The following is a 23538-nucleotide window of genomic DNA, read 5'->3' on the forward strand; positions in this document are numbered from 1 at the left end:
CCCTCACAATGAGTGACTAACTCCTTGTCACTTTCATTCTTATATCTCTTTGAATCTATTGCATCTCATTTTTTGTTGGTATTTGGTTTTGGTTGGGTTTTTTTTTTTCTTTTTTTTCTTTCATTTTTACTTTTCCCACTGATTCCACTTTATAAACACAAAACCCTAAGAGCTCCTATGAAGAACTATACTTTCAAGTCAGCCAGATAGATCAATGTAATAAACATGGAGCCTCAGATTTCGTTATTCAGACATCAAAGTAAATTTGGTCTCAAGCACAGGATGCCAATGAATTAATTCCAGGGTATTAAAAGCTAAATGCACACACACTGAAATATCTGTGTACAAACAGAAAACAGACATGAGCAGATCTGGTTTAAGGTCAGTTTGTCTTCCTTATAACTTCTAATGTTCTTAAAGGCCATCAGGTCTTAGACTCTAACATTAAAATATTTGAGGTTAAACAAGATTATCTTTAAAAATGCCTAGTGCTTTTTCTTGTTAGCAGAGGCACACTGTACCCCATTCCATGTAAATTTGAATCTGGTTTAGAACATCTGTGATATAAATTATATTTCAGTGCCCAGAAGATACTGTTCTTTTTCTATTCATTTAATACAGAAGTTAGCTCAATTTTCCATGTCTAAAGGTACTTCTACTAAGAAAAATGGCAGTGTTCAGAAACTGAACAGAGCTCTTCAAAGTTTTATCTTATGCACATATTTTTAAGTTCTCTCATAACACCTATGGATTTCAACAGGAACGTTACTAACACCTTACCTTAAACATGAGTAGTCATTGTAGCAGGAGGCCTCTGAACAATAGTGCACATTAGCAGTGCTGTGCACTGCAATAATCAAATTTTCAGTGTAAATTTCTCCAGAAAAAGCAATATTCTCTCCATAAAGTCATAGCAAACAAAGTAAGTCTGATTCATTTTAGCCCTATTTTTAAAGCACTCATTTAAGTGTCTCCCTCAGGCAAAAAAGAATTTGCAGTGAAACAGTAAAAAGATCTCACTTTTAGTGTTTCTTAAATCTTACTTGTTTATTTTTTTTCAACTCCACAGAATTTTTAACATACAGAAGAAAGCAGATCAAAGTGGAATACTTGCTGTTTTCTTCCTACCTTGATATAAGCTAAATATAATATCCAGGATTCAAGAAAAGAACAGGAGCATAGTGCCAGTTGTCTGCAGCTGCCCCAGAATACACAGAACATTGTGGAAACTAAAGAATGACATTTGTTACCATTTTACCAAAAATATTTTATTTATATTTCAGTACAGCACTGACACAAGGAATTGCATTTGTTTTTAAATCTCTAACGTGAAATTATAACTTTTCAAGGTAATTGTAGTACAGTCATATTTCTCCTAGGTTCACAGACAAGGCATTTATGTGTATTAAAAAAGCATCATTTCACCTATTATGGCAAACAGATGAATGAAAAATCACACTAATTTCAACACTGGAGAAGTTTAAATGAAGGTTACTAATTCTTGCACATCAAGTTTGAGTCACATATAAATGCCTATTCCTATTTTAAGGGTATCTATTTGATAGGTGGAGACAAGATTTTTCTACCTCCTTCCAGAACTTAGGTAAAAGAAATATACTCAGCTCTGGGTAAATTTTTGTTTTCTGTTCATGAATGCCTGTAAAACTGAAATATGATTTTAATAATTGACAAATAATAACAGGGAGACTGTAGTATTTATTTTTCTTCCTTTTGAGTGGTCTAAACAAGGAAATATGTGGTCAAAATATTTTCATGTAAGATGCATGGGTCCTTTTTCTAGAATATGCAAAAGAAATTAATGGAATAATGCCACTCCTGTGAAAAGCAAAAATCCATTACAAGCAATCCTTTTGGAATCTTGCTAACAGAGTCACACAAAAACCCAGGTTCACAAAAATTTAGGTACACTCTGAAAGCAGACCATCATATATGCAGCTATGAAATGTAAATGGCTTCAGAGTTGCTTCAATATGTTTAAAGCTGACAAACATGCTGCTCTTTCTCATGAAGACTAATTTTTTCTGTCCTGTTGACTTTTATTAACATAAATACAAATATTAATCCTACACCAATAGCACAATTACTTTTGCAGCTCTAATTATTCATAAAGTATCTCTAATCATTTTACAAAATATAAATCAAGTTTTAACTCACACATCAGGGGTTTTTTTTCAGAAGCTTAAGACAATATAAAAGGATTAAAATGATGCAGAAACTCTGATGTCGAAAAAGTATTTCTATAAGCAAGTAATGGAAGCCAGAGCCTTATTATAAGCATCAGCAATGTGACAACCAAAAAATAGCTGTACACATTTCTGAGTGTGTAGGGACATGCTAATTGACAGTAGAGAGAACAAGTTTATAGGCCCATCAAGCCACATAAAGGAGAGTGTCTAAATTCTAAGCTTCCTTTCTCTTGGATATAATTTTCACAACAGAGGGATGAAATATTCCCAATTATATAAAGCAAATTATCTTGGCTCTCCTATCTTGCATGCAAGATACATTAGCCCTTTCAAAATGTTTTGTTTGATTGTTTGTTAGTTGCTTTCTGTGAGAAAGAGAAGGAAAAAATTCAACAAATACAATTGTACAGAAACCCCTGAAATTACTTCTTCCCATTATGGAACAAGAAGTTTTCATTTGATCATGAAAACTGACTTTTCTTTCTTCTGGTTTTAACTCATTTTTTCTGATGCTTATCCATCTTGCTTTTATTCTTTTATTCTTGTCTGTCCTTGCTTTTATTCTTTTGCAAACATCAAGAACTTGTAATGACTAAAATTATCCATCCAAGTTAAAATATATGCATGCTTTCTCTCCTCTCTTCTTCCTGCTTAGAATGTGGACAACCTAAAGCAGTTGAGCAAAGACAAATCTTTTATCTAATCGAAAACTCACAGCCCCTGGTATTCTTTCAATACCAGGATTCATTGGCTCTAATTTATCTGTAATTCTCAAACCCAGAGGCTACAGAATAACAGGAGTTAAGAGAGTTGCTTGAGGAAAAAAACCTTCTAGAAGTAAGTCTAGTTGTCAATATTGAAGAGATAATCTAATAATCGGTGATCCCACAGAGATTCATATTTTCATTCAACTTGGCTAATTTAACCTACATCTCTAAGGATCTGCAAATATACTTTAATGCTATTGATGGTAGGAATCTGACTGAAAGTAAATCTGTGACATTAGTTTGTGAGAGATTTAGATAGGCTCTTTGTCTTCTAAATACTTAATGACAAAAAGCAAGTCCTTTGAGGAAGTGACTTCTAGCTCTTGTAAAATAAGGTCAAAATGGGTCTTTCTTTAGGTCCTTTAGAAAAGAGTCCAACAAAACTTTAAAGATAAAGCTTACTTTAAAAATTTATTCACAGATCAGGAAGCTGAAAAAAGAAATCTATGGATGAATTACTAAAAAGAATTAAAAATTGGTACTGTCTTGATAGTGGCCTTTAAAGTTCCTCTTAAATATATATTCCAAGCAAGGAAGAATACTGTTTCCACTCATGAGTTTTGAGTGACAGGAGTTTTGTACTTAGCTAGGCATCTTTCTTTCAAACCTGTTAAATAAACAACTTATATTAATTTCTCTCATTTCAGCTTTAGAATAGAGTAAAATAGTTAGAGTAGAGTAGGGAGTGGAGTAGAGTAGAGTAGAATAGAGTAGAGTAGAGTAGAGTAGAGTAGAGTAGAGTAGAGTAGAGTAGAGTAGAGTAGAGTAGAGTAGAATAAAGCATTTTGGTTGGAATGGACCTACAAGGACAACCAAGTGCCTGATCAATTCAGGACTGATCAAGAGTCAAAGCATGTTACCAGGGACTTTGTACAAATGCCTCTGTGCTGGTTTTGCACATTTGACATTTGAAGAGGAAGAAAGTCACCCATGGAAACACCAACAGGCTTGGAGCATTGACCTTCTCCCTAGGGAATCTGTTCTCATGTCTGACTGCGAGAGTGGACTTCACTCCTAATAAATTAAATATCAGCTTCAACCTCTGGGAAACATTTATCTAGCTCAGAGTGAGTCTGAGAGCTCCTCCCAGGAGCCTTTGAGACTCTTATGTTAAACAATCCAACTTCTATTCCCCTCTTGGTTACTCGTGTTCCATGTATGGTGCTGTTTCTAGAGTGTTATACCAAGTGTGAATGATACTCAGCAATAAAAGAAACAGAGATGTTGATCCCATTTTCAAGTCAGAATCTCAAGCTATGCTTGAAAAAAGTAGCAATCCATGTTTTCAATAAACCATAATTGCAACATTATTTGTTATGTAAACGTCCAAACTTTAGGAATAAGCATCTATCTACACACATATATTAAATTAGTATTAAATGAGGAAGTTTGTTAAATACATAGCATACTGAAATTTCATTCTTTCAGTAACCAGCGAAAGTAAGAAGAAATAATATTTGCAGAATACTGCATGTGAGCAGTGAACTCAGGAGGTGCATCTTCTATTCAATGCCAAGGAACAGTAGTGCACATGGGCCCTGTTTACAGAAATGTTATCTATGTCCCAGGTAAGTCAGGCATGACATCCAGAAACTTTAAATGTTTTCTGACTCCATTTGCTCAGTGACAGCCAGACACTAGAAATCTTCTTATCCCCTTATCTTGTATGTATTATCCAATTCTGAAATCATTGAAGAATATACTAAATGAAGACTAGTAGGGCACCATATATTTTAAGGTTGGTTGGATTTTTTTTTAAACTCTCAAAGATCAGCCTATGCTTGGACAGCCATCACAGTAGCTATACATTACACAGGCAAGAGTTAAACAAGTTACATGCTACAATGAACTAATGTTCAGGTACATTTGGTGCATAATCAATAAAAATGATTTGTCAGATTAGTTGAGAGATGAGACACGTCGTGGAAATAATGAGTAGTGTCCACTGCAGGTTGCAAGAAAGGCCTGGAATATCATATTGACTAGACCGACTATAAATAAATGTTATCTTCTTTGAGGCCACCTCTATTATCCTCAGCTCTTCACTAACAATCATCTTTAGGTCAGGAGCAGTGCTAAGGAAACCTAAGATTAAATACAGGAGGTACTTTTACAAGCAAGGAAGGCTGACAAATCCAAATAGTCTTGTTCTGCACCATGGAGACAAACCAGCTTTGGGCTGAAAGTCCAGTTCAAAATCTGTGGATTTTATAACCATGGACACGATTCTGTATTCCTATCACTACACTCATTTCAGGCACAAGCTGACACAAATAGACCCTTTCTGAATGCATTTCTGAGAGTGTCATACTCATTTTGAAACTCTGTAAGTCTGCAGGCTGGAAGGAATGAAATCTATTTCTCAGATTTAGCAACAGAAAACAGGAGTGAATAAAAAACAATGTATGTATGATATGATGAGCATAAACAAATGGTCTCAAGCCATCATTAATATGCTGTTGGGAAACTGTAATTTGGCATTGTCTAATGCCTAGTGACTGAAGCAGAAACACACTGGTCTAAAAGAAATGCAATTTTTACTTGCAATGAAAATGTGAAAAAAACATAATTTTTAATTAAGAAGTCTCTTATTATGAGTCATTATGACTGTATTTCAAGTCTTTTTGGTTGCTTTTGATCTCCTAATATCACTAGTTGTCTCTTTAGCCTGAAGTTAATCTAAAAGTCTACTTATTCTCTTTATTTCTCAGTGTAGGTGTGAGTGACTGCACTTTGACTTGTGTGCATAACTTGTTTATTATAGCCCTGATTAAATATTTAATGCTATGGAGAGGTATGGAAATTTTTATGAATTGCTGACAGCAGTGGGTGTTGAGAGTCACTTGTCATTTAGAACAGATGCAAAGAACCCTTAAAAGCTCTTTTATGCAACTATGTAGCTGAAGCAAGAACAATTGGACAACTCTGAGAATAGATACCATTCTTTCCATCCCCGAACACCATAATTTTGGGAGCTAACCAGGTTCAAGGATGTGAATGGCTTAAATATAATTTGAAGGGAATTATTAAATTATCTTAGAGGACCAAACAGAAATATGAAAAGTAGTTAACAAGTACTAGACTTTCTCAGCAGATATAGTAGCATGTCTCCAAAAAAACTTTAAAAGTAAGTTTTCATTTCTTAGCTGAAGGATGGCCATAAACAAGGAATACTCCCTAAGTCAGGAATATAAGACCTAGGAAGTCTTCTGCACATAAACTATAAGAATTGCTTCAGTGATACCTGAGCCTAAATGTTTTGCTATTAACAACAACATACAAAGACTAAGCTTTGGAGAACGCTTCAATAGCTGGGTTACACTATTTCTCTAATTCATTAGCTATTGTCCTCTGAGGGAGAGTCACCCTGTTTTCAACTGAAAAAAACAATTGAACAATTGATTCTGTAAAATGCTACCTACACTTAAAAAATTAGGCATAGCGTTGTTGCTTACCATGTGTCTGAAAGGAATAATGTTTCACAGACATGGAGTGAACCAGATGGAATGACAAAGGAAATTGGGAGTCATTAAATTGCAGAGAGGGAAAAAGATGCTGTGGAAGAAAATTAAAGAGCTAAAAGGCACATATGCCACATAGAGTAAAAAAAAAAAAAGAACCAAGGAAAATACTTTTTTATCTCTCTGCAAACTATTATAGGCATAAAAAGTGAAAAATGTTTTGAGATTTCTTTTTTATTTTGTTTGAGGGTTTTTTTGCTTTGTTTTCTGAAAGACAATTTTGTCAAAAGATTTACGAGAGTCAGTATCAGTTCAGATAAAAGTGTCTTAAAAATTCTTCCTGTAAGCCATTTTCTTGTTTCATTATTTTATTCTCACAGAAACTGTTGCTTATTTTTTTCCTCCTTTGAAGAAGAAAAAGACTATCGACTACCACATTTAAGAAATAAAAAAAGAGAAAGTCTTTGAACTAAAATTAGCTACGGTATTTCAAGCTATTATTATTAAGTTGCATTCTTTTGGACCATCAAAGGAACGAGTCAGTGTAAACCCAGTAACACTTCTTAGTTCTTAAGATTAGCTGTAAATGTAAAGCTGGCATAAGTCAGTGTAAGTTACCCACAGCTGTAAAGCTGTGCTCATACAGGCTTGTCCTGCTCTCACCAAGTGTTAAAACTCAGAAGTCACTTTCTAAAGCTGGGTGGTTGCAGTGTATGGAAGGCAGCATCTGCTCCAGGACACCTGGACATTTGATGCTCACTAATCAAAGCTACTGGCACCACTCACAGGGAACAAGGCACCCATCCAAACCAGCAGCTCATCTCCTCCACTCTTCCCAGAGAGGGCTACAGACCATTGTAACTTAATTTACCTGTGATTCCTTTGTTTTTCTAGATCCTACTGCATTATTTAGCAACTTAAAATCACACAGATGTGGCTGAGGCTTTGTCTAGGTGTGGATTCGCCCTTCCAGAGAAGGGCAATGGAGCTGGGGAAGGGCCTGGAGCACGAGCCCTATGGGGGAGCTGGGGGTGTTTAACCTGGAGAAAAGGAGGATTGGGGGAAACCTTATCACTCTCTGCAGCTCCCTGAAAGGAGTTAGTAGCCAGGTGGGGATCAGGCTCTGCTCCCAGGAGGTCAGGAAGAAAGGACCTCAGATGATCCCAGAGGAAATTTAGATTGGATATTAAGAAAGATATCATTACTTTAAGGGTTATGAAGCATTAGACTAGACTACCCAGGGTTGAGTTAGATTTATTAAACCACATGGCTAAAGCTAAGACAGCACTGTTGAATGAATACACAGACATGTTGAGCAATAAATTCAAGGTTGCAATATGTTATTTGGTAAGAAGTGTTTGGAATTTGCATGTGTTGACCTACAACTCTGAAACTACTGAGAAAAGTTTATCTTGGGCACTCAATGTCGTATTTTCATTGTTAATTTTTCCTCATCCTGATAGAGCCCAAGGCCTACTGTCAAACCAGCTGTCCAACCATGCCATAAAGCTCTGTCTTCCAAACACATTTTCCAACTTCAGGTGTGCTTAGATACTGCCAATTCACTTTGATAATGTGTCCAGAAAGAGAGGCAGGAGGAGGGCTGCACCTGCAGGAGCTTCTGTGCTACCCCATGTGCTCTGCAGAGGGGCCCAGTACCCTGCTATCCTGTACTTGCTTATCCTGAATTGTCTGCTTAAATGCCAGACAAAATCACATGGAACTGGGAAATTAACCAGAAGTGAACAATCACCAAAGTGATCCAGTATTATTCAGTCAAATGAAAGGCCAAATAGTGGGTGGATAAATTTGGCTGAACTAATTCTTTAAACACTGATCAAACGCATGACAAACCGCAGCTTCTTTTACGTTGTATTTTGCCTCTTCCAACAAAAAAAAAATTGCTCATAGATCAGTTTTTAGAAGTTTTCAAGCGTCTAAGGTTCTAATTACCTCTCAGTGATACATTTTTGCAGAGTGTTGTTATTGCTCATCCACAGGATGCTCTATGGCCCTATATGAAAACAGCAAAAAGATTGCATGATCATGATTCTATACAAGAATAATTCTTCTTCACAGATATAAAATTATTATCTCGTGGTCACAAAATTCTCACTGGAAGTTCTTGCATTGTCATCAGTCCCATCTTCAAAAGTCTCTTTACATATTTCCTCTGATCCATTGCTTCACACAGTCTGAAAAGCACCAGATAGCAGAAGCCTTCTTAAGATCAACTCATACGAGTTAAAAACAAAACAAAACAAAACAAAAATTCAGAGGAAAAGAAACTTCAAATAATGACAATTTAGTGGCAAATAAGTCTGTTCTACTTGAAGAGGAAGTGAATGCACTACATAAATCTGTGAAAATTATTCACTCAAATCTAGCACAAACAGTAAATTTTGCAAGTCCACAAAACTGGGTTATCTTTCACATTGACTCCTTACATATGTAAAAACTTGCTTGTCTGTCAAATTCTTTCAGCAAAAATGACAGTCCAAAGGGCTTGTCATGTACAGCATCTGTTAGCAGATAATGCTCTCTACACCATTCCAATCTTCTTTCCAAATGATTTAAATGAGGAAGGCACCAGGCACACAGCATCCCTGTGCTTATGACAGTGCTTTGCTGCATTAGGAAGTATCAAGTATCTGCAGGCATGCTCTTTAATTATGAATTTTGATGTGCTATAAGCAAAGTCACTCCAATTGGCATTAGCTAGCACACAGAACTGCAAATTATTCTAAGTTAGACTGTGTTTTAATAGCAAGTGCTCATACACCATCCAAAAATCTGGTTTGTTGTTATCAGCAAAAAATAAAAGTCATTATTTTGGTAAAGCCGAGTAAGTAATTATGTGTAACCAGAGCAAGTAAGGAGAGGTAGAGAATAGAAACCACTAATAAATTTTCTAATATTTTAACAAACAGTCCCACTCAATCAAATGGAACACATCCATATTATCTCAAAAATGCAGACAATAGCTTTCCTTAGATTGCTTGCCTCTGACTAGAAGCAGTTTCAAAGTTATAAAGGTAATTTGTATCAACTCATTACTATGTCACCTCATTTCAAGTACATGCTAGATAAGTAGCAATAAGCTCTGGGTTAGAGGATTTCACATTATAACCATTAGTACAAACTCTAACAGCACCGAGCTCTTGAAGATTACCCCAGACAGTTATTGAGATTTAGGAGGTGCAGCTTTCTACTGATTTAAGACAGATTCTGTAGACAATTTTATCATTTATTCTAGAACTGAGGTAAAAAGCTAATTTGATGAAGAGCACTCATGAATTATTTCCTTCCTATAGGTACCATAATGTTCCCAGTAGAATGCTCTTCTTGCTCTTTAATTCAAGGTAATGATGTTGCTGCATCTTCTCTTGGCACTTAAAATGCAGTTTAATGCCACATCATCAGTCAAAACTTCTGTGTGATTTCCAAAGGCATTAAATTATCAGAAAAACTGAACTGAGAAGTGAACATTTCTAATGCATTATAACTTTTCTGGGCTTTTTAGGGGAGTTTCCCCCTCTGCTCAGGATTGTGAAACAAAAAAAACTTTCATACCATGTCAGAAAACCTTTTTCCATGAATTTCTGCTCTGATTTTCACAGGAGCTATGTGTATGAAACCATTTGTGTGTTCTCCATTGGAGTGACTCACATGGAATAATGTTCACAGGTGTCCCTCACCTCTTTCATTTACTTTAACTCAGTGGCTGATAAAATGGCATATTTATTGACTTACACCCTTCTGCAATAAATTATTTGATATAAAAAAATATAATCTACTGTGTATTCAATATGGGGGCTTTTCCCCTGTAGATCAAATCTGAAAGAAATAAATCAGCTTTTTTTCCTTTCTTCTTACAATAAATACCTTTTGGTAACAGTATTTTCTTTAATGTGCAGGGACAGATCAAATGGAATATTCACTCACTTTCATTTCATCACAGCCCACCTAAAAACATTGATCAAAGCAAGTGTAGAGTGCTTTAGTTCAGGGATTTTTATAAACTTTAAAATAACTAGGCTTTTATCAATCACTTTGTTTTCATAATTAGTCACATATATAATGGGGGGGGGGAACCACCAAAAATGTTTTCTTCTTTACATTGATGATCTTATGCAATATAAAGCTAAATTGATATATTTTCTAATGGAAGTACAATTACTTTAAGTGTTCTAGTATTTCCAAAATTTCAGCATCCAGTTTATTTATTTACTAGAGCACACACACTTTAGCCCACACTTTTTTCTCTTTTTCTCATACTTTATCACACTAAGCTCTAACAACAGCAGCAGCAAATGTAACTTCATGCTTTGAGCAGATAATAAAGTGATAGAATAGGCTCTGAATGATATGATTTCCTGTTTATGTCACTAATAAACATGTAATTTATGCTAAAATTTAAGAGATTTTTGATGTTGGATGTAAGATTTCAGCCCAAAGAGAGAGAGGTACAGAATTCCAGTGCCCATGTAAACACTGGGAAGCCCCATGAGACAATATATCTGCTCTGAGGGGAAGGCAGAGTCACTTTGATATTCATTAAAGACTTCCCAGGTCATCAGGCTGAGTGTAAGAAGGATGGAAAGGAATCCTGTGTTTCACTGTCTGTTCCTGGTGAGCACATGGTGTTCTTTTGCCCACCATGTTTAGATGGATCTGTAGGAGCAGTCACCTCCATAGCAGTACACCAAAGTAATAACACTAATACTAATAATAAAACAAAAGTCTCATTTTTACACTAACCTTGGTATTAATACAGAAATAAAATAATCTTTAGACCATCACTAAACATACAGACCTATAATTTTGTACTTATTTCTTACTTCTGGGAGGAAAGCTGTAGGGCTTATTGACTCATCATTTTCAGAGTATTTGATCCTGCTGTATGAATCTTTTAGCTGAACGAGGGGAGGTGGTGGAGAAAGTTGCTTAAACGAGTTTTGTTTGGTGATTTGTTTGTTTTCAGAATATTTGCTCATGACATATCACATTGTTAGACTTTGCTCTGTTTATCAGGAGCACACAGCCTAGTCAAATGAGTTTTCAGTTTGAAGAAGGCTGGTGTGCAAATTCAGAGGAGCACAGAGACTTATCAATGCTGCTCTTTTATTCATGGAGAACGTTAACAATGATGGTTCAGAGTTTAGTGATAAACTCACTCAACACATGAAGTTTCAGGACAACACTGTGCAATTACAGAGGAGAAGAAGCTTGGTTTGAGACAATTCAAAGAACACTCTGGAATTAATTGCCTCCCTTTATAGATTCAACCACTCGCTTTCCACCAGTAAGGAACAAATATGAGTAGATGTAAGTGAAAAAAACAACAGTTTACTAAGAAGCAGAACAGCAATAAGCAAAAAAAAAAAAAAAACAACAAAGAGTAAATGGCTGGTAGATACAAAAGACACAGAAGAACAAAAGGTTGGAGGACAGCACTGCCCAAACAACACTTTTCTGATTGTAAGTATGATCCAGGAACAGGATCAGCCTACATGGGGGATGCTGATGAGGATCACCCTGTTTTCTGCTCTGTTCAGATGTCTGCTCGGCTAAGCTTATGATGACAAGATTAGGTGACAAAAAATCCTTTTCCAACATAAAATGAACCTAAATGAGGGCATAAATGAAGAAATGACAGATAGATTTACTATCATTTTCCAGTCCTTCATGGTTTCCATTTCTCATGTTTTCTTTCTTCAAAAGTAATTATTCTTGGAATGTTCATTCTCAAATGAAAATGTCTTTTAACAACTTTGGCACATTCTAAATCACTTGCAATCAAGGAATTAATCAGAAAGGAACAATATTTAAACAGCGACAGAACACACAGATAGGGGCTATTCAGATTTAGGAGCTAAGAAATGAATTTGTTTCTATGAATAACCCTTTTTTCATCCACAAGATAGTGTGGCATTTCTCTTAGCAGTCTTAATTAAAGTGCAAATTTTACAATAAAAAAACAGAGTAAGAGTACATGAGAAGTAGTCCTACAAGGCAGGAAATAAAGGGCTTAAGTACCTAATTAAATATCTATCCTTGACAACCCTAAAAAACTAAATCCTAATCCAAAACTTACTTCAGCTTTTGCTTCAGTAATAGGGTATAGATATACTGATGACAACTATTATTAAGAACAAATGTAAAATATGTCACTTCTGTCAACAATTTTCAGAGAAAACAGGAATTATTTTATATGTGTAGCATGTGTCTGTTTGGCACAGCTCACTGTGTCCTCAAAAGAGTAATGATAAAATAATGAAATAAAAAGTAAAAAACATAAACTTTATATATATTATATACACACATTTATGTATTTATATATTTTTATATATGTGTGTGTTTATATATTTCTCTGTAGTTCTATTAAATGACATGTAGGCTTCTACAGTGTAATGTGTGACAGATAACCAGTGGCAAAGGGGACACACAAACCACAAATAATAGCAGACTAAGGGACAGGTTCCAGCTCTTCCAACAAAAAAGACTGATCTTCTTGATTAATTCCTTCTACCAGAAAACCTGGATACCAAAATTCACTAAAATCAAGAGCACACTTCCATGAGGTATTAAGCTTAAAGGGTTAAGATGCTGATGGCAATTAGCCTCATTGTTTATAGTCTTCCTGTTTCATCTTGCTGCTGAAAACTGTCTTTTGCTGAACAAGTTTTAAATGAGTGAATTAACATGACTGCTCATTTCTGTGGAAATCACGTTTACAACTTTCTAAGGATGACCCTTAGTAGCATAATAAAAACATGGTTTGTAAGCAATTAATGCAAATTCTGCCTCGTCAGCAATCTCTGTGCTCATAAGTCTTAAGCTAAAAACATTAAGCAAAGGTAACAGTTGATAGAGATTTTGAAGTGCACCACTAAATGCTTCAATATTTTGATTTAGAAAGATTAACCTATATAAATAATACGTCAAGAATAGTTTAAGTGTTTTGCACAAAAGACACCTTTCCCATCATTTATTGTTCTTTGAGTTGCAGATCAGAAGTGCTGTGCTTGAGGACAACAGTGCAGAGAAAGTTCTTATCAATATATTTAAATAGTTCAAAGTAACTTAAAGGGAGAGCAGCCTTCCACTCAAACACTCTGGCAAGGCATAGATTGGTCTTAACAGCAAATGAACCTTGCAAAGAACCTCAATTATTTATTTATAGAGTTGCCAACATGCGTCAATCAAAGGAGAGGACAAATGAAGAATACTAACTCTGGGAGTTTTGGCAGGCATTATATATCTGTGTATACTCCATAACCTTTTGATTTGAAGAAATACAGTGTAACTACAAAATCCAGTACCTACTTCATGCCTATTAACATTTGCTACCAAATGTGCTTCCTATTGAAGTGACATTTTCACCTGATAAAAAAGATGTTCGAGTTCTAATTCAGACACTCAGTTCAAAGAAACGTGTCTGAGCAAGATTTGAGCATTGAACAAGAACTTATTTTGTCATGTAAGATTCAAAAATTCATAGTTCACAAATCTCAGCATGTAAGATAACCAAATGAATTATGTACTGAAGTAGGGAAAGCTCAGAAAATATCTCATGGCAAAAATTATCTTTATTTCTCCCTGCAGATTTAATCTTGCCATTTTTTGAGTAACTTTTAAGCAGCTCTGGACACCTCCTGTAGTCATTGACTTCTTTGACCCTTGAGACTACAGGATAATGGGGTATTGAGACAGAAGTCAGTAATCTTTAGGAAGAAAAATAGTAAAAGTCAGTGAAACTAAAACAGAAAAAGAAAAAAAAAATCAGACCTTCTGCCAATATGTAATGGTCAATGAAACTATTTCAGATCTGTTTTCCAGTTAGCTGATTTCCCATCCTGAAAGCAACATTGCTCATATCTATCAGCAGAGAACAGCTCTCAAGTTTGTGTCCCTTCTGAAATCATGTTATGAACAATTGTGCTGGAAAGAAGGAACAAAATACACATGCTAAATCAGAGGTATCAAGGATTGCAGTGTTCTCTATTCTGATTATCTATATATTATATATTCTTCAGCAATACAAGTTCTGCTTCAGACAGCAATAATAACAAACATATATTTACATTTATAAACGTGCTATAAAATACTTTATATAAAAAAAAAGGGGACACAGAACACTGAGAAGTACTATGAGAAAGTTTTAAAACTGAGAAACTTTAGGATTCATATGATGCATTTATCAGGAAATTGCCAAATAGCTTCATGAATTTTTTTAGCCATTATTCATACTTGATGTCCAGAATCACCATTTATCTCTACTTTTTGAGAGAGACTTTCAAAGTACAATGGCAAAAAAATATTTATTTGCATTTCATGAGGTGCAAATAATAAAACAGTGTTATAACAAAGGTCCATGTGGCCTTGTGTCTGTCCTGCCTCTGAGTAGCTAAAATTGATGCCTACACAAGGTGTAAAACAAAAACACCAGTAATATTATTTCAGAAAATCTGCCCACTTTAAAAAAAACTGTGTTTATTTCTTGCTATGTCATGTACAGTGGTAATGCTTTCTTTTGTGAATTTTTCAGGGTTTCTTTTAAACCCATGTAAAGTTTTGACATTCAGAACATATGTAATTTAATGTCCCTCTGGTGTGAAAAAGCATTTCATTTGCTTGAAGCTAATTAGTTGTTTTATAAGCAGGATTTTGCTTTCAATCTGTTGTTTCATTTGATGTGCTTTGTGCTTGGATTGTGAGCACCTTACTGTCACTCTTATTTTAACACTCATGTTTTAGAAACACATAGCTTTCTCTACCACAATTGACTTTCTTTTTGCAATGATGAAGAGTCTGAGTCTAAGCAAGACACCCTTGTGGGAAAGCAACTCCACACTGTGATAACACATAATTCTTTCTGTAGGCTTTTAACTCACTTTCCTAAATGTAGGCTCCAGAGAGATGCCCAGTATTCAATACTGCTATTTTATGGGCATATATAGGGGAACTGCTGGCTTTGTTTCTCTATCTCTTCCTCAGAACCAGATAAGATTCTTAAAATTCTATTTGCTTCTGAGATGATGGTTTCACAGAGCTGTCAAACATACTGCCACTTCCTCTTTGATAGGAACAGATAATTTAGAATTATCTGTTTATAAATTTATCATCACTGTTTATAAATTCAAAACTACTTTTCCACCATAATATTGCTTTGCATTTATCAGTTTTGAATTTCATCTGCTATGTTTTTGTCCAAGCACTCAGTAGTGGGACTCTTAATGAAGCAACATCTTGTGTTTAGAATCTGCAGAGCCTTATCTGTATCTTTGCTGGTAACTCCCTCTCCACATGCAATGTCCAGCTCAGCTCTCAGACCATGTCCTCCAGCAGTAACCCCTCCCTGTCTTGATAGCTTATAATTTTCTAACACTTTTTTTTCTTATAACACACATTGGCATGAAATCATAGTTATAGAATGGTTGGATGGGAAAAGGCCCTAAAGATCACCCAGTTCCATGGGCAGGGACATCTTCCACCAGACCAGGTTGGTCAAAACTCCACTTGAACACTTCTAGGGATGGGGCATCCACAACTTCTTTGGGCAGCCTGTGCCAGCACGTCACCACTGTCACATGGAAGAATATTTCTTCCTAATATCTAATCTAAACCTGCCCTCTTTTGATTCAAAGCTATTCTCCCTTGTGCTACCACTATATGTCCTTGAAAAGACCCTCTCCACCAAAATAATAATTTTTATTCTTAGTTCTTTGAAAATTTATGGAATTATTTTTAAAGATTATTTGAGATTGAACATTGCCAAGTAGTTTTTGAAAGTAGAAATAGATTTTAACAACACTGTGTACTTACCTACCCAAGCAATGTCCCATCACACCCTTCTCATGGGTTTCTAGGGACTTGTAGAACCCTACTGCTCTCTCATATACTGTTAGCCATAGTATATGACTGAACTGAACCAGGCTTGTAAGTTTGAAATTAATCTGAAATGAGACACGATCCAAATTTTCATTGAATAGACCCTTTCGTGGGAGAGGTAATGTATCAAGAAATGCTTGCTCATGCTCACAATTAAATAAAAAGCTTATCCTTCTACTTGCATAATTTGCTTTTTCTAAGTGAATATAAAGACTATAGTATAAAATACTTCACCTGCATAAATAGAATTAAATTTTACATTAAAGCAATTTAACAGCCACAAAAGAAGATCAGAATTGGAAGAAGTATCAAATCAGTTTACAGGGGACAATATCAGAGGCTGGACTCTAGTTTAGACCATCTTCTTAAAAATATCATTTTCTTTTCCCCATTAATATCAGAATATATAAGAGTTTCCACACCATCTGTGATTTATCAACCACAACATTTGTTTCCAAGAGGAAACCCTGAACTAAACAAAGCATTACTTGACTGAAATTTCTACAGTGCTGAAGCACTATGTAGGAATGCAATGGTATTATTAAGAGGGTTGTTAGAGGTATGACACTTTCTCAAAAAGACAACGTTTTATTAGACAAACCCATATGGCCAACCTTTCAGCAAGATGTATTCTTCTCCCAGGCTAAAAAGAAAAAAATTCAAAGGTAATGCCAGAGAACACTAGATCTGAGATAAAATAGATATGGTAATTGGGAAATAGCTAAAACAAAGGGTTTTAGAAGTATTGGAACAGAGGAAATGTAATGGGAAAAGGTGGTAAGATAGTTTTCTCTTACAGAAAAGGATGAGACATTTATGGCTGGCAGCACATGACATGATAGTTTGGGAGGGAGAGGGGAAATGATCACATGCCATAAAAAGGATGTCTCTATCATGTTCATGTTTTTTACTATCTAGTAAAGATATACTGTGAACTTTTATAGCAAACCTGGACACATCTGTAAATTTTGTTTGACTGATTTATTATTTTTCTGGTTAAGGAATGAAGTGCCAAGGTTTTTCATGGGTTGGCACAATGAAAACAGAGAAAAAAGAAGGTTTTCTAGCTCATCATTTTGTTTTAAAATGGTTCAAATATAAAGCCTCAGTAAACGCTAAGATTTTATACTCACTGGATATGAAAGCAAGCCTACTGCTTAAAACACCAGATTTCCCATTGCTGCAGTTACATTCTTCCATAATAGACTTTTTAAACACTGAAAATTAGGCCTAACATTTTTGAATAATCTGTAAGGATAATATCCATTTAGAAAAAGGTGTGTGCATTTTTTAACCTTAAAAGAATATTTCCTGGGCTTATTTTCAGAACAACCCTGCAATAACAGGCTAATCAGATAAATATAACCATGGAAAGAGAGGTAGTATATCACCAGAGACACAAGATAAATTGCAAAGTAAAAAGACTTACATTTTTTTCAACATTATTAGAATTCAGGATGTTTAAAACCAGAACTGAAAAAAAAAAACCTAAAGTATATAACCATGATAACATGAAAAGCAAGTCCTAAAGACATTGCTAGATGCTGTACCTCTACTACAAAAAACAAAGCACTACATATATGATTTCTTCTTGTCTATAAAATTAAATTATATGACTTGATTATGGTCATTATGGCGATGTTCAGAAAAAAATTTAAAAATATGTAATATATTACACCTTATTGCTAATTGACTGGCCTATAGATTGACTATATTGCAAAAGGCACATCTAAAACCATTTTCTTGCTATGCTGTTAATATTATTTACAATACCTCAACAGGTGCTCCATCATAGAAACCTTTCTGCCTGCTATCATGTAAAAAAATTGATTCACTTCTAATTGAAGAACAAACTTGTTTGAGGTGTCTGCCTAATGACACATTTAATGAATAAGCAGCCATTCTAGATGGAACAGAATCTCTACTTTCAAAACAAATTAATATGTTTCTAACAAACCCTACAAAATAAACCTTGATTGTTTTTTCTTCTACACTGTGATAAATGTGCATTATAGAAAAGAAGTGGAGAGTTAAAAAAATCACTTAAATGTAAATATAATAGATTGTGCACAGCAAGTTTAAAGAGTTTCCATCCTGTCTCAGTGATTTACAGCTCCACACATTTGCTTTATCATTCTATCACGGTTTTCTGTTTGTTTTGTTTCTGCTTTGCATTGTTGAATTCATAAAGCCAGAGTGGAATGGAAATCTGTGATCGTGTCCTAAGGCACACTCTTCAGTACAAAGAAAAACATCAAAAAAACAAGTTTTCTTTGCTTTCATAACACGATAGTTTAAATTTATATTATGGATATCACTTGTTGCTCATTCATTTAATCCAAGCTAAACACAGAATAGTAGTTAAATGTGTTTTAATTTACTATATGGATTCAGTACCTTCACTCTGCACATGTGGAGACACAGGACAGAGGAGTGTTACTGATGAAGATGGCATCCATCCCCTTTTTGCTTTTCACAGTCAGTGACAAAAGAAAGATGGCCTTTTCCATAGGATAGGGAAGGAAAGTGGCAGACTGCCTAAGCTACAGGTTAAAATATTCTTCTGTTTATTTAGTCCCCGAATTATTTAATACAAAAGATGGAAACAAGCAAGGACTAACAGCTGTGCTCTCCTCTGTGGATCCCTGATTTACAAAGTACAGATGGAAAAAGAATCAGAGTCACATCATTTCTTGGCATTTGTCAGTATAAATCAACACATGCTATGGACTACAAAAGAACTAGGTAATAAACCATTCTGCTGTTTGTATTCCAACACAATAATTCTAATGCTAGTGTAGTAGCATCAGCTACAGGCACTTATGAATAACAAACTTTGTAGTATTTATCCTAAAAAAAAAAAACAACCTGATTTTAAAATTTATTTTTATCACTGTAATACCAACCATTTTGTAATCCCTACTCAGTGCATTAGGATTCTCAGTAAATAATCACAGCCAGAGCACCATAAATCATTTACAGTATATAGTGTTGCTTGAAGAGCCCCCAGAACAAATACTTGCCATCTGCGAGAAATGTAAATCATCATTTCAGAGGAAGGGCACATGTGACAGCCAGGCCAATGTCAGTCAGCCCCATTAATTATGAATTTATTTATTTATTTATTTATTTATTAGCATTTCTTCTTGAGAATTTAACCAGCTCACACAGATTGTCTCCAGGGAAACCACTACTAAATAAATTCAGGACCAACTTCATTCCTAGTAGAGCTGTATTAAACTACCTGGGGTATTTTATCATATCCTAATCAGCAGTACCTGTCTAACCATGAAACAGGAAGTTTGCACTTTTCCTCCATCCACCTACACTTTTGAAAACAGCATTGAAACCAGCATTGGGCAGCTGCCAATAATGCCATGTCAATATCTCATGGTCTTAGAAGAATATTAAAGCATCATCTCCCAAAACAAGCAAACAAACAAACAACAAACAAACAAACAAACAAAAAAAAAGGAAAAAAAAAGGGAAATAGGTATGTGGCCATAAAACAAAATCAGCACGGGGTAAATCACCTTCCCAGGGCTTAAGTTCCACATAGACACTGTTTTGCTAATAAGGCACAGAAAAGAAACAGACGAAGCCTCGTCTGGATGCCCAGCTAACTCTAAGCTGTGTTCCTTGAGGCAACAAGTAATCAACATAAGTTAAAGGCATGGAACAAGAATCAAGATGTTCTCCCTGATTTTCATTTTTAAAATAAATATTGATACACAAATTATTCTACTTTGTGTAAATACACTGGTAATAAGTCTATATGCCTATAATAAGGCCAAATTTTCAAACCTTTGATTGGAAAAAGAGTAGATTGTTGTAAAATGCTATAAAATATTCTTTCCTGCAGCTATTCAGCCTGATGGAGTTTGGACAAAAAAATCTCCCAAGAGGTATCATTTTGGGTACCTGGTAGATCAAAATGTCTATGGCAACATGTCAAACTAAAAACTGAATGCCTTCCATCAGAAAATCTATTTCCTCTATAAGCAGAATGTTCCCTACAAAACTGATTTCATCAGCACATAACATCTCACCCCAAGAAAACACACACACAAACAGATTTGTCTTTCTGTGAACAAACACTACATTTTTGTCAACTGTTTTTTACATTAAAATCACAATTTTAAATGACTTCCAGCACAACTGGTAGGAACAATCTCTGGACTTTAAGACATTTAAATCTATCAGCCAAAAAGGAGTCTATAATACATGCCATATAGTTTGGCTCAAAGTTTAATACCTGTTACTGTGAGAAAATCTCAACTTGATTTACAAGCTGAATTAATCTAAACTGGAGTTTGTTGTTTCCAGCTATTAAACTAAACTATCTTTCTCTTATATGCAACTTTTACTAAATTCCTTGTTCAATCCATTCTTTAAAGTCGCACTTATACATATTTCACGTTAGTTTGTGTTGTTACGGGTTTTTATTTAAATTTGCCCTATTTTATTTGTTTTGAAAATAGAGAGAAAAAACATTATGTTCCTCTGCATCTGTTGAGAAAATTTTCCTTATAGATAAAAATGGTAAAGCTACAGAATGTGACTCAACCAAAGGTGGTACCCCAGAGTTACAGATGCAGAACATGAGTCTACATGATTAAATCTGTTTGCTTAAGAAACAAGGGACCATGTCCAAACAATGCTTTAATGCCGTGATCCCTGAATTGATTTCATAGAGGAAGAGAGGGCCATTAAAACACAATAATTCATTCATTTACTGATTCCCACCAATTTCAGTCATTATTCCTTAAGTCATGGATAGTTCACAGAGCTGGGAATGCAGAGCACTCTGCAAAAGACATCCAGTAAGAAGTGTGAAAAAAGATACAATACTGGGCCTTAAATTTTCCCAGCAGAAACCTGCCAAGGAAGGAGCTGCCCATGGTATCAGCTGTCCTGGACATAAATAATTGCACTTGACCTCAACCTTCTCACAAACTACTGTGCTGGGCTGACATCTGCACCTCCCAAGACTCAGCCACATTACTGATCTGATGCTGAGTACTCATTCAGCTGTGTCAGTGCTGCACACACAACACACTCACAGTGAGCAGCTTGGAAAACCTCATCAGTTGCTCTGTGACTCTTTTGAAGAAAAGAAATCCCTGTGCTTGTCGGCCTTAACGTCTTGGTGACACCAGAAACCAGCATATTTTTGGAGGTCTGCTGAGAAATCAAGCACAACCTGCTTCACTTACCCTTTTTTTCCAATTTAAGCTTACAAATTATGAATGTTATGGTTCTTGAAAAGTCATTCTGGGGTGTACATTTATTAAGATGTTATTAAATGTACTGAAACACCCTAACACAGCATGAAGAAATTCTCGGAGCTCTGTTAGAATGCAGATAAGACTGTACTGAAATAAAATTATACCATGTCCCACTTTAGTAAGATTAAAAAAAAATAGGGTTTTTGAGACATGTTATCTTTCAATAGGATATAACTGTTGGCCAGCTAAAGCACGGCAGTATCAAGCACTAAAAATCAGCATTTTTTACATTAGTGTAGATGATTTAACTCAGGGTCTGCCACATTGAACTGAAATATTGAAATAAGGATGGCTCCCTGTAGATTTTCACAAATATTTCCAGATATTCATGCAGTAATAACCCTACATCAGACTCACACAAGTCTCTTTTCCCTACATGCCTCCAGTGTGCAGGATTACAGTACTAACACTGAGCATAAATGAAGAGTTACAATTTCCTATCCTTCTAGAAACAACTACAGTTGTCATTAGAAATGAAACAGCTTCCTTAAAGTGATGAACAATATTGAAAGGAAAGTGTTTAAAATACTAAATCAAAACCAGCTTGGTAATTTACATACGTGGTTTTTCTGTAACTTGAAGCTTTACTTTCTTTTATATTTGAAAAGTTCCAAATCCTTACAAAGACTGCCAACTCTGCTTCCCAAGTTCGCTAATAATTGACCTTTTTTATTTTATCTGAGAATATATAAATATATAAACATGTATGTGTTTATATATTACAAGGTGCCAACTGTCCTCAGCAGTGAGTTCTGCACGGAGAGTAACTCAGATCCCAGACATGGGTTAAACTACTGAACTTTTTACTGCTTGTGATTTGTAATTGCTCTGACCACATATCAAGCTCCAAACTGACAATTTCCCACTGCTTTCCCACTTCCAACACAATGTACTTGAATGCATGGACCTAAAAGTCTAACTTTTCTCTTTCCTCTGCCTGCTAGCCTTTCCAAAGATTTTTCTTAATGGAGAATTGGCCTGAAGAACCGGCTGAAACAACTGCTGATGATTGAACACTGTTCTCCAGTTCACAGGCAGCTTTCCTGTTTGCCTATCAGTTAATACAGCCAGGAAAGCTCACTGCTCAGAAGAATTGCTCATCTACACTAAGGCAAAAGCACACCCTAATACTGCAGAGATGACAAAACCCCCAGGCTCAGTCATGGGTTTGGATTGCAAGTATGTCTGTGTTTGATTATGCAGTTTTTGTCGGTCTGATGAAAACGGGAAGAAAACAGGCAGGAGCTTCCAGACAATACTGAACTGGAGAAGCAGCTTCCTGAGGAGCTTGCTGACCATGAAGTACAACTCTACAAAGCACTTTTTCCAGATGAATTTTAGTGAATCAACACCAGAAGAAAAAAAAATTAAAAAGGGGAAAAGAGTTAAGGAGAGTGACTTGTGCTTTTGGCACCTGTTTGCTTCCTGTGGTCTCCAAATGGAACGCTGTGCTGTTTTTGCTAATCCATCTCTGAGCTGACAGAGGTGCAAGTTGTAAGCCACAGATTGCCTGCTGTGTTAGAGAATGGCAGAGCTCAATAAAAACTATTATTTCAAGGCCTGTATCTCATCTATTATTAAACCCGTGAAAAGAGTTTTAATTTCCTGTGCAATTATATGGTGCAATGTCATATTTTAAGGGGGGTAAAGGGGGGAAGGGAATGAGGGCTTGCTTTTGATCAAAAACCTGTTTTTCATATTTTATGGTTTGGATAGCTGTGTACCTTGGGACCTAATTTGAAACTCAAATACATCTCTTCAGTCAGAATTTGAGTAAATCCACTTAACTATTTAATTATTCCAATTTTTCCTCATAAAGGAAGATGAACTATTAACGCCTTGCAGTTTGGAACACTGCAAGCCAATGTTGCCTTTTTATCCATGTGTAGATTTCTTGCTTATGCAAAGTAGCAAAGGATAA

At 35.4% G+C, this 23538-nt stretch overlaps 1 long non-coding RNA gene across 7 annotated transcripts in view; it reads left to right on the forward strand.

Annotated features, from left to right (window-relative positions):
* The window catches only part of LOC148224061 (uncharacterized), a 64327-nt gene extending 41153 nt beyond the window's left edge, over window positions 1-23174 (forward strand). For all 7 annotated transcript variants that reach the window (XR_015803388.1, XR_015803391.1, XR_015803393.1 and 4 more), the window contains one exon: window positions 22562-23174. This is a non-coding gene — a long non-coding RNA (uncharacterized LOC148224061). The remainder of the gene's footprint in view (window positions 1-22561) is intronic.
* Window positions 23175-23538: the final 364 nt, after the last annotated feature.

The sequence above is a fragment of the Sturnus vulgaris genome, chromosome 4, assembly GCF_052056855.1.
Source record: "Sturnus vulgaris isolate bStuVul1 chromosome 4, bStuVul1.hap1, whole genome shotgun sequence".
Lineage (NCBI taxonomy): Eukaryota > Metazoa > Chordata > Aves > Passeriformes > Sturnidae > Sturnus > Sturnus vulgaris.